The 14,838-nt window shown below is 37.9% G+C and overlaps 1 protein-coding gene across 2 annotated transcripts in view; it reads left to right on the plus strand.

The window, feature by feature from the left end:
• Positions 1-14,838, plus strand: part of SLC17A6 (solute carrier family 17 (vesicular glutamate transporter), member 6) — a 34,243-nt gene that overhangs the window by 5,539 nt on the left and 13,866 nt on the right. The gene's annotated exons all lie outside the window — the stretch shown is intronic.

Here is a 14,838-nt window from a genome sequence, read left to right on the forward strand (position 1 = left end):
TTCCATTAACGCACAAATGAATTTAGAACGGTCGAAAACCGTGTTTCAATGAGACTTCCACAATGAAAAGAAAGTGCAGATGGTGCGGGGACTTAAGGACTCGTTTCTATGGTGTCTGGCAATTTTTCAAGCACCCAGGGTGCGATTCTACCTGTTAATTAGATCCACTGAGTATTCAAGACACATGAGGCTTTCACATCCATGCTCAATGCCATAGGCTCATCGTTTGCAGAAGCGGCGAAGGTCCTAGTGCCACTCTTCAAAACAATAACAAACTAAGTGCAAATGGATACTGCAATCAGCAATATATACCTTTAACTCCTCTCAGAAGTGTGCAACATCAAAGGTAGTCCTGGATAGGCTTTGCCTGGCGAGCAAGCTTACTTGTGTTTGTTTGAGAAAGAGGGGGAGGAGAGAGGGGAGCTACAGCAAAAATGCTCTCTCCAAGGTAAATACCTTTTTAGACAGAGACTTACATTAAAAATAATTATTATTTATTAATGGAGAAATGCTCTGTAACAGAGATAACCCTAATATCCCTCCTTTTCAAGCAAATAAAACAAAATACAACATTTATTAAACTGGGGTATCCATTGCCCATCTGTTTACAAGTGCTGTCTTTCTGATAAAGGTTCAGAAATGTTAAAGGCTATTTCAAATAACAATTAGCAGCCAGTTAAAGAGTTCATTTCCTTTTCTTTTCTTCCTCCTTCAAACATCTTTGCATCTTTACACAGCCTGTACCTCCTTAGGATTAATTGGGAGATTTGCTTGAGTAAAGACTGCAGAATTTGACTCAGAGAATCAAATATATGTCTTCATTATCCAGAGCAACATCAGTAAAGTCATTTGAATCAATCCAGATTTAAAGTGGTGAAACTACAAAGATTTACAATGGCAGGAACATTCCCAGGAAAACTCAGTAGTAGAAGCACACAACCAGGCATGCAAACATGTACATTTACAACAGTAAATGAAGACTAGTTCCAGTTATTAACCTGGCTGTATTTTAACTCAGCAATTATCACAGATTAGTGATTAGTTATTACTCCTGTGGAAGCCTCTGAGACAACTCCAGTACAAGGCAAATAACTATGTAAATCACAGATTTAATTAAGGAACTAGCTACAACATACATGTCAGTAATTGCAAATAGTAATATATAGATAGTGTCTGTGATTTATATTTAGTTTGTAGATAAAAATGTCCGAGAATAGAGTGATGTGTGGTTAGATGTAGTGGTTGGGATAACAGAATATAGAGGAGGTGAAAATACAAGTTAGTTCCTGAATACTACAAAGAGATTTTGACATCTACACTTTCAACTTGAAATAAACAGGATGAATGTAGGATAAAGTAGCACCCAAAATAAGGCACAAGCCTTGATGTCCATACCCTTTCCAAGAAACTGCATGGTAAAAAGTCAGACAAGTGAGTACACAGGCCCAGAGGCCAACAGCACCAATAGAAAACGAGCTACGATAAAAATCTCTGCTGATTTACATGTCTCGTGCTACAGCCACAACTGGTCCCTTCACACTGTGGTGGACGACAGCCAAGTAACCTTTTTTTTTTTCTTCTTTTTTTTTCCCAAACCTCACTGAATATCTTTGTGGCATCAATGGTTGCCTTTGCATTCAGAGCAAGTTTGAATTTATACAGAAAAACGAAGTTCAGATGTGCTGTACATAAAAAAATAGAATAGCATCACCAGATTCAAGATGATCTGTGAGAAACTCAGTCTTGAGCTTAAGAAAAAGGGAGATTTTCAAGATATTAATTCCTTGGAAAGGAAGGACATAATGATTCCATGGAAAAGATAGTGTGAATGAAAAACTGATTCCCAACTGCTAAGAGTGTTTAGGAAGGAAATAGAGAGGAGGGTTAAGGTGTGCTTTTGCAAGCTTAATTTATTATTGACAGTTGACAGGGAGCTGCTGAGTGTACGGCACTGAGTTTGCTTGACATTAAGATTCAGTCTAACAACCAATTACAGAGATTGGGTTGACATAATTCGAAAGTTTCTCTAAGGTGTAACATATGGAAGAAATGACTCTCCTGTGGTATCAAGAAAATCTTTCTACACACAATGCATTAATTTCAAGCTGGGCTGAAACCCTTTATTTTGATTCTGCCCCTGTTTTAATGCTTACTGACAATCAAGAACTAGCAGCCCTGAGCTCTGAACTCCCTAACATGTTTTCTTCAACTGAGTCTGTCAATGGGTAGCATTTTCCTGAGATCCTTTGCTAATTGTAGAGCTGAAGGCTGCTGCATAGTTATTCTGTTCTGCCTTGACCCATTGCTCTTATCATGCATAGCTCCCTGTTACTTCTGACAGATCAGATTTAGTGATTTGCAGATTTACAAGTAGCAAATGGAGTTTCTCAGGAATTTGCACTTGATAGCTTGGGTCTCAATTTATCTCATATCACATCACTGAGAATTTTCTGTTATAGAGTATTTTCAGTCCAACAGTAGGTAAAATGTTTTTTTAAAAGAGGTGTATTTACACTGCTGTAGTCCCAACAAGGTCAAACAAAACTGCGTTTAAAAATTCCAGAGAACAGTCAAAAACAACATATCTCCTGAGCACTTCCTTCTCAGGTGGTCAATAGAAGTTGGGTTATTATGTTACAAAGGTCAGTGCTCCTGAACACTTTCAACCTCTGTTGACTTCTGTAGGAGCAGGGAACCTTCAGTACATCACAAGACAACATAATTTTTCAAAAGACAGGGATTGGGCCTCAGGTGCCCCCTCATTTACAATCAGCGAAGCTTTAAACTTGCATCCCTTGAGTAGTGTGTGAAAACAGAAGAGGATTCCCTTTTGCTGCCAGAGGCTGGAGACCTCTTCTCCCAGAGGAGGATGTTCCTCTGGAAGATGCCGGTATGAAAGCACAATGCAACCAACCACGGCAGATTAGGGGAACAAAGGAAGCACAACGTGGAGTCCCACGGGTAGGGTTTGTTACAGCTTTACCTTTTCTCAGCGTTAAGTTATCAACGAACAATGAACAATTAACCTTGACATCGATTAAGCATGACACAATGATAGCAGAGAGTATTGAGCAGGCTCTAGTAGTTTAGAGAAGGCATCTTGTCACGTGGACCTCCAGGTTTGCGACTAATCTAGGTTACTTCTATTTGAACATACGTACGGCCTTACACTAAAAAAAGTGCCCATCTCCCTAGGTTGCAGTGCGCTGAGAGTAGAATTCATGGTCCCCGCAGAGATGTTTACGTAACTATCTTTATCGAGAGAAAATCGGCTATGATTCAGAGCTTTTGAGACTGTAGGGACCAGAATAGACAAGCAGATTCCAGAGACAAATCTGAAATAATATAAATGCTTCTTTGTTACAATCCTTTCTGATTAGAAATAGCAAAGCTTTCTCCCCCAAAAGTGAATAAAGGGGGAGACTTTTTTTTTTTTATGAGATCATTTGGGATTCAATGCTATGTTTTTCACTAAATCGCAGCAGATTTTGACTAGTGTGAGCAGGGATTTCAGGAGGAAGGAACTGAGTTGCTTTTGTATTGGTTAAAAGTATTTTTTCTTGAAAAATACAACACGAAAATTCAAGCGTCATGCCCTAATACCACGTATCCACACCATTTAATCAGCTGAACTATTACTCATAATGGCAGCTAATGACATTTAAAAGCCCATAAATCTCGTCTGAATGCTTTTAAACTACAGGTTTTAATGTCAACATTACAGAGGCCCCCACCAGAGGGGTTGTCATTATATGATTACGATGTGAGGTGAACAGAAAGGGTATGAAATGCTGACAGTCCTCCAACCCCACCTAGTCTTAATTCCTGCTTAGTCCATGAGAAGAACTTTGGGTAGGGCTAATCAGAATTCACCTCATCTTGACAAATTTTAAAAACAATAATCATTCTCAGGGACCAAAATCTTATTAAAAGAAAAAAAAAAATCGTGGTTTGGTGGTTCTCCAACTCTATGATTCAAAATTTGATCTAATGCAATAATCTGATATGAAATTCAGAAATGTAATTTAATAATTACATTCTTTTGAAGTATCTTTACAACCGTACTATAAACAGATTTTGCTGTTCTGATGCTTGAAAACAGCAAACTGGAAACTGGTGCAGTTTTTCTTGACTCGAGCTCCCCCCAGAAGATTTATACTGTTTAAGTGAGTGAGTTAACAAGCACTTTAAACCTCAGGTGTGTTGTGTCACTCCCAGAATATGTGTATCTCTGCCTGTGTCCTGCATAAGGCTCCCAGGTTACTTGGGATATTTGCACAGGTCATCACTTGCTGTGATGAAACCCCGTCTTTTGTGTTTTGCACAACCAAGTGAGTGCCTGTAATTGGACTAGTGATATTTATCACGCTGGGAGACTGATGATTTACTGGCTAGTGTTTATGAACCTTTCAAAGATACGATACTGCCGAATAGTCCTTAAACAAGGTCTACTGTGATCTTCACATTTCATCAGCCATTTCGGGAATATGTATAAATGCTGATAAACTTGTGGGTACAAAAAGGACCAGACAATCAGATGATATATTAAATACCATTTGGTAAACTTGTTGCGACGGGGGAAGACATGGACACTCAATATGAACAATCAGCAAGCTTCGTTTATTGAATAGCACAGCTGTCTTTTAAAATGGGCTAAAACATATTCCATGTTTACTCTACTATAATTGGCTACTACATGTTTCATATATACTCTGCTATAATTAGTTATATGTGTTCCAACAACACAGCATTCTGATTGGTTCATCACTCCAGCCCTTAGCTCCTTATCTGTGGCTAGCTACCTCTTCTTCTCCCATGCAACTACTCCCTCTTTTCCCATGCCTGAGTAATCCCAGGCTTCTCATCACTGTCTAGCACCTGCAGTCAGGGTCAGGGTGCCCTTGCCAATTAGCAATCACAGGAACTGGGTCCGATGTTTCCCAAGCTCCTGCTCGGCCAGCTGGATCATATCTATGTTACCCTTCTCAGCTAGCCAATTTCCCACATAAACTGGCTTCTCTTCAATATATAGGACACTCAAGTGCAAAGGCTTCTGTTCAATATATAGGACACTCAAGTGCAAAGTAACGTCAGGGAGTGGGGACCCACCCTGGAAAGCAGTCACGCTGAGTGGGATCTTAAGACATGCTGAACTAGAAACCCATCATGAACTTCCAACATGGTGGTCTAATAAGGAAGCTGATGTAATCCTGGGATATTTATTTTTCTGGTTTTAGTGCAGTGAGTGTACTTAGGTCAATGACACTGGCCTTGTTGCAGGTAATTTGGGTACATGCATATTAATATGTATGTCAAAAAATTAGAGATTGATTTAGAGGTCTTTAATTACTTAAAAGATGATAGTATATAATGTCACATAGTGAAAGCAATAGCAAGAACTATGTATTCAGGATAGCAGTATATAAAAAAGAATACTAGGAGGTAATCTGACTACAAAATGTGCATATAATTCCACTCAAAGAAATTGCTGGGTGTAAACGTGTGCTTTAGTCCCATGGAAAGATATAACAAGAATCAGTAAATGACAGCCAGATAAATGAAAAAAGTATAAATATTAACAATAATGACTAGCCACCACTGGTCCTACCAGAAAAGTTATATGCTAGATTCTTCTTTGGGTGTTAAATTCCTATATTGAAGGTTATATTTTAGCTATAATAAAATGTTTTCTGTACAAGGATAATTAAGCAAAATATAAGCGATAATCAGGTGACACATAAGGGTTAATGCCATAGTGAATGTCAGGCTAGATGGTCTTAAAACTAAGCACTTGTTTTGTTTTTAATCTAGAAAGACAATAATTTTATTTAAAATAATATTTCTGATTCCACATTCATGCTACTGCAAAGCTGGAGCTGTCTGTGCTGTCCATGAATAAACTACCTGTTGTGCTGTCACACGTATATGGAAAGGTGTGAAACCATACTGGTTTTTACCACCTCACCTCAGGATAACTTAAATATCCTTATATTTTAACTTTTGGTACACTCTTTAAAAATTCTTTAAAAACCATGCTGGAAATCTATAATAAACTTACTGCTCTATCAAAAGCATTACCAAAATGCTGTGGCAGTATTTCCTCGTGGACTCCCTCAGTGAACAGTTCAAATACTTACTGTAAATCAGGAAAGATTCTCTGAAATTAATGGGTCATTGTTAGATGACAGAGGATAGGGAATTATTTCCCAAGTTTGCAGTTATATATTTAAAATAGAAATGCAGGTTTTGACTGTTTGTGCCAAGTACAGTTTCAAAAATAGGTCTGCAATAATCACAGACTTTTTGTTGCAAAACAAAGCTGAGTGACCATTTTAGCTCATTTGTGTATGCTGAAAGATTAGAACTTCCTTACACAAAAAAATACAAAGGGCAGAATAGAGTGACAATTTTAAAAAAATTAAAGCCCCTATAATTCTATGATAATGACATACAATTCTTATTATCTGTTTAACCACAAATCCCAGCACTATTCACATTAAGAATCATCACTACATAACTATACTAAATTTCTCTACAATGCAATTATCTCTCATCTATGTTGAACTCTTCATCATTGTCACATTCTAATGTGAATGAAAACACATAAATCAACCTTTCACTTCAAATTCATCTTTGTTTTTAAAGTACCATTCATCTTGTTATTAAGGGCTAAATCCTTCTTCCCAGCGAGTAATCTGATAGGATTATTTGCATGAATAAATGGAATGATATTTCAGACAACTGTATGTCAGTGCATCTCATCTCAGAGTCCCAAGGATTTTCACTGAATGTGTGTCATCAGTGTGTCAGTGAAATCAGGGTATTTCTCCCTAACTCAGCCTTAATGACAACAAGCATAAAAAATGTAAGATAAAGTATTGGTTTAGAAATACAAAGATTTCCTAGAACTTTACATCTTTATATTTTTCTGTTATAAAAAGAGAAATTATTCACTCTCCTTTAGTGGGTAGACATATTGTGTGTTTTTCTGATTCGCAAACAATGTGTAATTCACAGCATGTCCAGGGGATTTGTGGATGGTTAGCCAAGAGCCAGCTTCTGAACTTCTGAAGACATAAGCTGACCTTGCACTGTAAGAGAGAACCCCCCAAACTGTACTTGCCAACCCCACCTGTCACGTTCCGTTCAAAATCCTGATGATTAAACTGGGGTCTGATCCCCAGCACTGGTGTTGGGTTTGTCTGTTTCCAGACAAAGAAGCCAATATTGCACCAAAAAACCAGGATGATTTTGTCACCCTACTGTATTGCAGGGTCTCTTGAGCACCAGTCACTGCAAGCAGGGAACTGGGGAAACATCTACGGGTCGCTGGTACTGCTGCTGCCTCTGCCATATGGCTCAGGGTCCTTCCATTTTTCTGTCATGAATGATGAAGCTGTTTTCACAATTTAATGATGCAACAAGGGATTTGGATGGGGGTTTTGGTTGGTAAAAGGGGGCCTCAGATGTGTGACAAAAATTAATAATGTATCCAAGCCCTTATTATACTAGATTAGATGGCGGGAGGTCGGCTTTTACATATTAATGCTTCATGAAGGGCTTATAATAGGATTTGGTATGAAGGGCACACAGACACATCCCCCTCCTCCCTTGTACACATATGAATGAAAATAACCTTTTTTATCACATTTTAAAAAAGCCAAATAAAGCTGCTATACTACAGCTTCTGGACACAGACTATTATTAAAGAGGATTGGTTTTAAGCAATCATGGCCAACCTAAGACTAGCACTTGGGAATAAGTGTTCCTTTCTGATGTTAGAGGTAGCTTATTCTGTCTGTTTTGCCGGGCAGCTGAGTTCATCAACCATTCTAATATTCATGGCATAATCCCAGCTTTGTTAGCCCTATGCCATCTTACGCAAATGAAAGGCCCGATTCAGAAAAAAAACACTACATTCTGTCTATCATTTATGAAGCTATAAACCGTCAGGGTGAGCATTTCACAGGAATATGTCTACAGCAGAGGGGTCAGCAGAGTCATCAGGAAATTAGCCTGTACTAGAGTAAAGTCAGAATGATGATACATGTCCCAGAATAGCTAAACGGTGTCTCCCCACACTGAATTAATTTTTACTTAATCCATTTCAAATACATAAACAGAAATATAAATTGTCCCGAGAAGGGTAACCAGCATGATTCCAAACTGAAAAGCTAACTAGATTAAGATAAGTATTATCAGGATTATTTAGGTTACAAAGGTGATGACCAGGTGACATAATAGGTACATACGCAATAAACATCAGTACGGTAATGTAAAAATTCCACATGAATGGCTACTCACAGTTCAGAGTCATGGAGGTAACCATTGATGCACAGGGGAACAGCTGAAAAAAATGCAAACAATTGTCAGACTATATCACAGAGGAAAAACAGTCTTTTCAGAAGTCAGTAAGAGCACTGCTTACATTTACATAAATGGAAAGCAAGTAAATCATTATTAACGGTGTTAAATTTATAGCTTCCAAGCAAACTTCAAGCAGCTACATGATAAGCTAAAATATTGTTTTCTGTGTTACCCAGAAGCACCTGTATTACTCTCAGATGACTAGTACAAGTCCACAAATGTGGACTTTTGGAACTTCTTGGATGTAGAATGGCAGTGATCCTCAAGATACTAAATGCAGAGAACTACATTTACTCTTCACAACTTTTTTCAGGACTAAATATAAAAATTTCAGAATATGACCCTGCTTGTTCAGCTATAACTAACAAGAGTAGGATTGTGTTTGAAATTTGGACTTATTTTTGCTTTTCATCCTCCATTGATCCAAATCCTTTGACATCAGTATCTGTAGAAAAATTGCCACAGAGTTTACATAAAATTACACAGCACACTTTCAGACCAAGCTTATAAAGAAACATATTATTTATTTGAATTATATCATCTAGATATGTCAAAACTGTCGAATAACTTTGCTCCCAGTTCTCTGCCAGGTCCCAAGCCTCCATGAATCCCTACTGCGTGTATGATACCTCATAACCTGAGTCCCTTTCAAAGGCGAAAAGATGAATCCTCTCTGAAACAAAACCCACGTATGCTTTTGACATAGTTTCTTCCAGGCACTCTATCCAACAGGTATCCTTAATCACCTCTACCTGCTTTGATACTTCACCCCAATACAATATGTACACTGGATTTCATGCAACAACATGCTGTTTAGGTTGGTTGCATAAAAACACCAATGTCACAGGCACTTTGCTTTGAAGGAATCTGCATTTGCTCTGAGCAGTCCAGATACAATCAGCTGTGACACGTGGTCCATATATCAGAAAACACTTCACAGAGCAGTACAGATGTAGCTTTTGAGTCCAACACATAGCAGTTATCCTCCCAACCAGCTCCACAAAACATTTTAAAGTTAAAACCACAGATGATTTCTTTGAGAAGTGTATTGTATGTCTCTAAATCAACAGAGGCAGTTGAATCACAGCCTAAACCCTGGAACTCGGTAAGGCAATTTGAATGAGACAGTCTCGGTTTGCAATATGATCTCGCAGATTACATATTTAAAGAGCAAGCCATCCCAAAGCTAACGAGCTAGAAGGAATGAGTCAGAGTTTTATCTAGACATATACGGATATAATGAGTTGTAAAATGAAACCGCAGGTTTGAGAGATTCCCCAGCTGAATTCAAACAGGAGAGAGGGAGGGTTGGTAGGGTGATCAAATGAATGAAGAATGAAGAAGATGAGGTGAAGAGGGCCCAGCTTGCTTAGCGGTGCAAAAGAAAGAAGATAGAATTGCTATTGGGGTAAACTGCAGAGACTAAAACCACTAAAATAAACCAGCATGGGTACAAGATATTTACTGGATGTAAGAAATAACAAGCTGGAAAGGACTTCAAAATAAGTAGGGCAAATGCTAATTACCTCTGAGATGGAACCCGATCTGCTTATGAAAGGATGATGTAATGCACTTGCTGGTAAGAGCAATGATCAGAATTTAATGACCCAGGAGTTTTTTACATTCAGCATCCCTGCAATGATGCTGTCATCCAATAGCGCCCAAGTTTTTTATAAAAAACACACTGACATATCAAAAACAGGTCTGTGAACAGGCTATGGAAGGCGGACCCTGAAAACTGTTTAGGGTCTTGGTTTGACCTGTATGAGTCAGTGGCATTAGTGGGGCTTGGAGAAGACAAAAGACTAAAGGGACTTTGTGTTACTGAAACACATTGACATAGTCTCTGCATGGCATGTCACTCTGGTGCTTCATCCAATCCTTGCATGGTCCTTTTTGCTAAAAGACTTGTGAATATTTGGCGATTTATTGATCTTCAAAGCTGGCAGATCAAACCACAGCACATTCAGGTCCCCAAAATGTTCATGTTCTATATTGAAGTCTTAGAAGACCCGATACGGGTAGAGACACGCTTTGTAAGAAGGGGAGTGTTCACTGGAAGCTAAACACCTGAAATTTCTATATATTCAGTCCCCGCATAACTCAATGAAAAAAATCAGTTAAAAAGTATGATCACAAATTGTCATTGCTAGCAACATTTGCAGAAGGAAGGATTCTGAAAAACTGGTGCATGCCTACAGGCATTCCAGCGGGCTCCTGTCCTGTTTCTCCCTAGACATTATGTTTTACTGTAAAAACGAAGCATTTAATCCAGCATTCAGCAGGTCTTCTCAGACAAGAAATTCTTTGCGTTGTATGGAAAAATTAACATAATCAGGTCTATGTTGTGTTGTTGGCCTTTTGTGGGAGGAGGTGTGTCAAAGATGAATAACAGTAGGCAGAGTCAGAATGAAAGACAATAAATTTTAGAAATCTTGAGCTGACAGAATAATCTAAAGAGTCACTTTGTGTGATATGTGTTCAGCTGCCCAGAGCTGCTCCTGTGCTGGGACTCTCCCAAACAAGCGCTGTTCAAGAAAGAACATCAAAGGATAGTCAAGAGCCAGTTTATTTTTATATATGTTGGATAAAACAAGTTCAACATATGTTATGTGTTTTCTGTAAGGAAAAGGGATGGCGATAACCAGTTCACCAACTTGAATCCAAATAAATTGCATTTTTTTTAATGACAGAATCTTTGCAAGGAAAACTCATGTTTTTACTCCTCTTAGTTTCCACCCTTACCTAAGACTAGGAAAAATGTTCTATCTTTGTTTACAAATAAAGTATTTGTTCAACACATATATTTTACCCAATGAAAATCATCTTCTATAATATGGTCAGTATTACAGTAAAATGGTCAAGTGCAGAGGTTGTATGTCCCAGAAAAGACCAGGGGCTACATTTTCCATAGGTTCCTGTTTACAATCAGAATAAACCACCTTATAATTTTTTTTATTTAATTTATTGTAGCAGTGTAAAATGTTTTCACACAGCTCTCCTCCCCTCCGCAATTCCCCACAAAACTAAAATAATCAGACTTTCCTATTCCATAGATAGGTCTTCTATGAAATGATGATCTTTGGAGGTGAAAACTGTTCAATCACAGTCCTGAACAAATTTTCTATTAAAGCCATTGAAAACTTCTTCAGGTTATCATGAAGAGTGATGTGAAACCTTCTATGCCTTCATAGTTCTCAATGTAAATCCGTTAAAACATCTGCAATCTTGTTTTGTAGTTGTCAGTGACCAACACTTACTATTCTTTAATTATTTTGGATTTTAATGACATGGCATTAATAATTGATTAATATAGGATATATTTAGGCATCTTAAACCTACATTATTTTCTCTCTTAAATAAATATCAAAAAATCTATCTTGAACTTACATTACTCTTTGATTTTTATTCTTTTTAAAGGATAAATGTTAGTTAAGGTACTTCATATGCTTTAGAACAGATGTATTATTTGGTTTCCATAACTTTCGTTTTCACAAAGTTGAACCACTTATCCAGAGAATAAAGAGACAGAGATAATTGTGGAATTTGTCAATTATATTAAAAAAATGACATAAATAGAAATACATGGGATTCAGAGAGCTGAGGAATTGACTCCTCCCCATACACATATGAAAGGGGTTTAGCCTTATGGAGTCTTTGCAGCAATTTTCACTCCCAGTCACTGGGGTAAAAGGATGCTTCCAACCAGGACCCCTTACTTTCAGATAGCCTATGTGTAACCCAGTACGTCACCCATCTGGTATTCAGCATTTGGCATGCATCTGTGCTCCCACTGTTCTCAGCTCACTTTCTGAGCTGGCACTTCTCTCAGCCGCGTAACAATATCTATAAAGCACTTCCATGCCTAATGCTCATGTAATATGAATTGCCTGGAAAAGGTAGATGGGAACAGTGGGGCTGCACAGATGCAGAGATTAGAAATCCAGAGATGAAAATAAATACATTTCTTTCTCTTTAGTTTGTCCCCAAAGAGAAAAATGAGCCAACTGGCTTGAAACCCAAAAAGATTAATTCCCCCAGCAACCTCATTCCATTCTAAGCATTTTTCCTGAATTGTCAGAGTCATTTCCTTCCTCTGCTCCCATCCCAAATGTCTCTTAGTCAAATATGATTTTGCTATTATTACTACTTGTATTACAGGAGGACTAAGTCACAGCTCATGACCTTCAGATAATGCCAATGTCAGTAAAACACTGAGGATCAATGTTAGATTCTGTCTTTTGGGACTGAGTCTACCAAGTCTAGAAATAGAAATAGATAAGCAAAGCATATTTTTTTTGTTTCAGGGCTTCTTCTGGTCACTTCTGAGGGCCAGGCTTTACCTTTTTTTTTTTTCCCCTCCTTGACATACTACTAACCGTATTTATTAATTTGTCTTCTGCACATATTTATTTTCTTCTTTATATAGTTTTACCAGTTGCTGATTTGGGGTCAGAAAGGAATTTTCCCCCAACTCTGGGGACTGCTGAAGGCCTACAAGGGTATTTTAATTCCCTCCTAATGCCAGGGCTGAGAATGACGGCAATGTCATTGACCTTTCCTGCTCTGTCTCTGTGCTGTACTGTAGTTTTCCCAGAGTCTACCTTCAATCTTATAAAGCTCTTCATTTGTGCCATGGCATTAAAATATGGTTTGTGGGGTTTGGAGCATGTCCAGCATGAAACGGATGTTCACGGATACCTCTGAATGAAAATTCAACAGCAAAGCTACATGGAATTCCCAGGCTGGGCTTAACCCAAGGGGCAGCATGCAGCAAGACTTGGCCGACCCTGCAAGAGACGTGTTTGTCTCTAGTGGTGTTTGTGCTTGAGGTATAAAGCCTTCGCCACAAGCCCGTGCCACTGCAGAAAACATGACTGAAGAAATACACAACAGGGCATGGCAGTTTTAAGACTGTGTATGGCATAAGGGCCATATTTGTCCATTCAAGATATTGGAATATCAAGAGGACAAACAGATACATGCATAAAAAATGCAGTGGAGTGTGGGATAGGAATAAACGCTCCTAAACAGGGAACCTGTCAGTCTGAGAATGAACATAATGCACTGTAATTGCAATTAATACAACTATGGAACCCCCCACACCATCAATTTGCCATGGAAACATGAGGATCTTAAAGAAAAACATGCTTTCTAACCCATGTTTGGTGTTGATGTTGCAGCAAAATTGAGCAAATGAGAATTGTTTGAGAAGCAGAAATGAAACTAAAGGGCATAACAGATCATAATATCACTAGCTTAATAAAGATAACGAAAAGGTAAGCACAAAAAAAGAACAACACAATTTTGAGTTTTGATGTGTGGGTCAGTAAAATGCCTTAGAAATGCCTTAGGAACAACCAGAATGTTGTTTCCCAATTAAATCTGTTAGAATGCAAGCAGCATTCACATATATTTAGATTTACTGAACCTGGAAATCATTCTTCTTTGATCTAAATCACAATAAATGTAGTTAGCTGAGATATTTAAAACAATAAAACAGTAAGTTTGTACAAAAAAAAAGGAACTATATCACAGTACTCTCTTAGGAAGAAGAATTTAGTATTTATGGAGGTGAAAGAAATGTAACAAGACAAAAGAGCACAAAGGAGAAATACTGATTATATTTATGGGTATGCACTGAGAGATGCAAAGCGAATGTAGGAAGATGTATTCGCTCTTGACTAAGAGTTACAGAGGAAACCGACGCACTAAAATAGGTATGCACTAAATTCATGGTGCCACTTTTAATATGCAGTCAAGAAAAAGGATAAAAAAAACCATTTCTGACAAGAATCACACTTTAACTCTAATTTATTCTACCCTTAAATCCATAGATTTTTGGGGTGAAAAATTGATCTGAGCATAGTTCTGAGAGAGAATTGACTTACAAGTGACATTGTGGAATTATTTCATTATCTGCTCCTCGATGTAACTAAATATTCACTGGTACTTGTGTGTCTAAATACAGGCAAGATTTTCATTTGGAAGACACATGTCTCCGACCATTCCTTAAATTACATTTTCCTTTCTCTTCTAGAAGGAACAGAGTCAAGGAAACAGCATCTCTTTAGTGAACATGAGAACAAAGGCAATTCTGGGGAACATAGGTTTCAGTTGTGGCAAACAGAAGCTGGTTTCAGATGCAGAATTGAAAAACTAAAGTAAATTTCCTCAACGAAACAGTTACACAGCATAACAATTTTGCAAATCCCATCCTTACAAAAAGATGCCATTTTTTAATATTCTACCTTAGCATGATTTTAACAGGAATAATGATTTAAAAATAATTGCACTGATTCACACTAGCTAAGAATCTGCTCCAGCAAGTCTATGCCCAATCACAAATTTAACATTGTATTGCTCCATTAGGCAGTTAGCTGAATATGTGTTCAGAAAAGAAACAGGAAAGGCAACAAACCAAACAGTCCTTTCTTCCTGCTACAAACCAAACAGTCCTTTCTTCCTGCT

The sequence above is a fragment of the Charadrius vociferus genome, unplaced genomic scaffold, assembly GCF_000708025.1.
Source record: "Charadrius vociferus isolate BGI_N301 unplaced genomic scaffold, ASM70802v2 scaffold115, whole genome shotgun sequence".
NCBI classification, from domain to species: Eukaryota; Metazoa; Chordata; class Aves; order Charadriiformes; family Charadriidae; genus Charadrius; species Charadrius vociferus.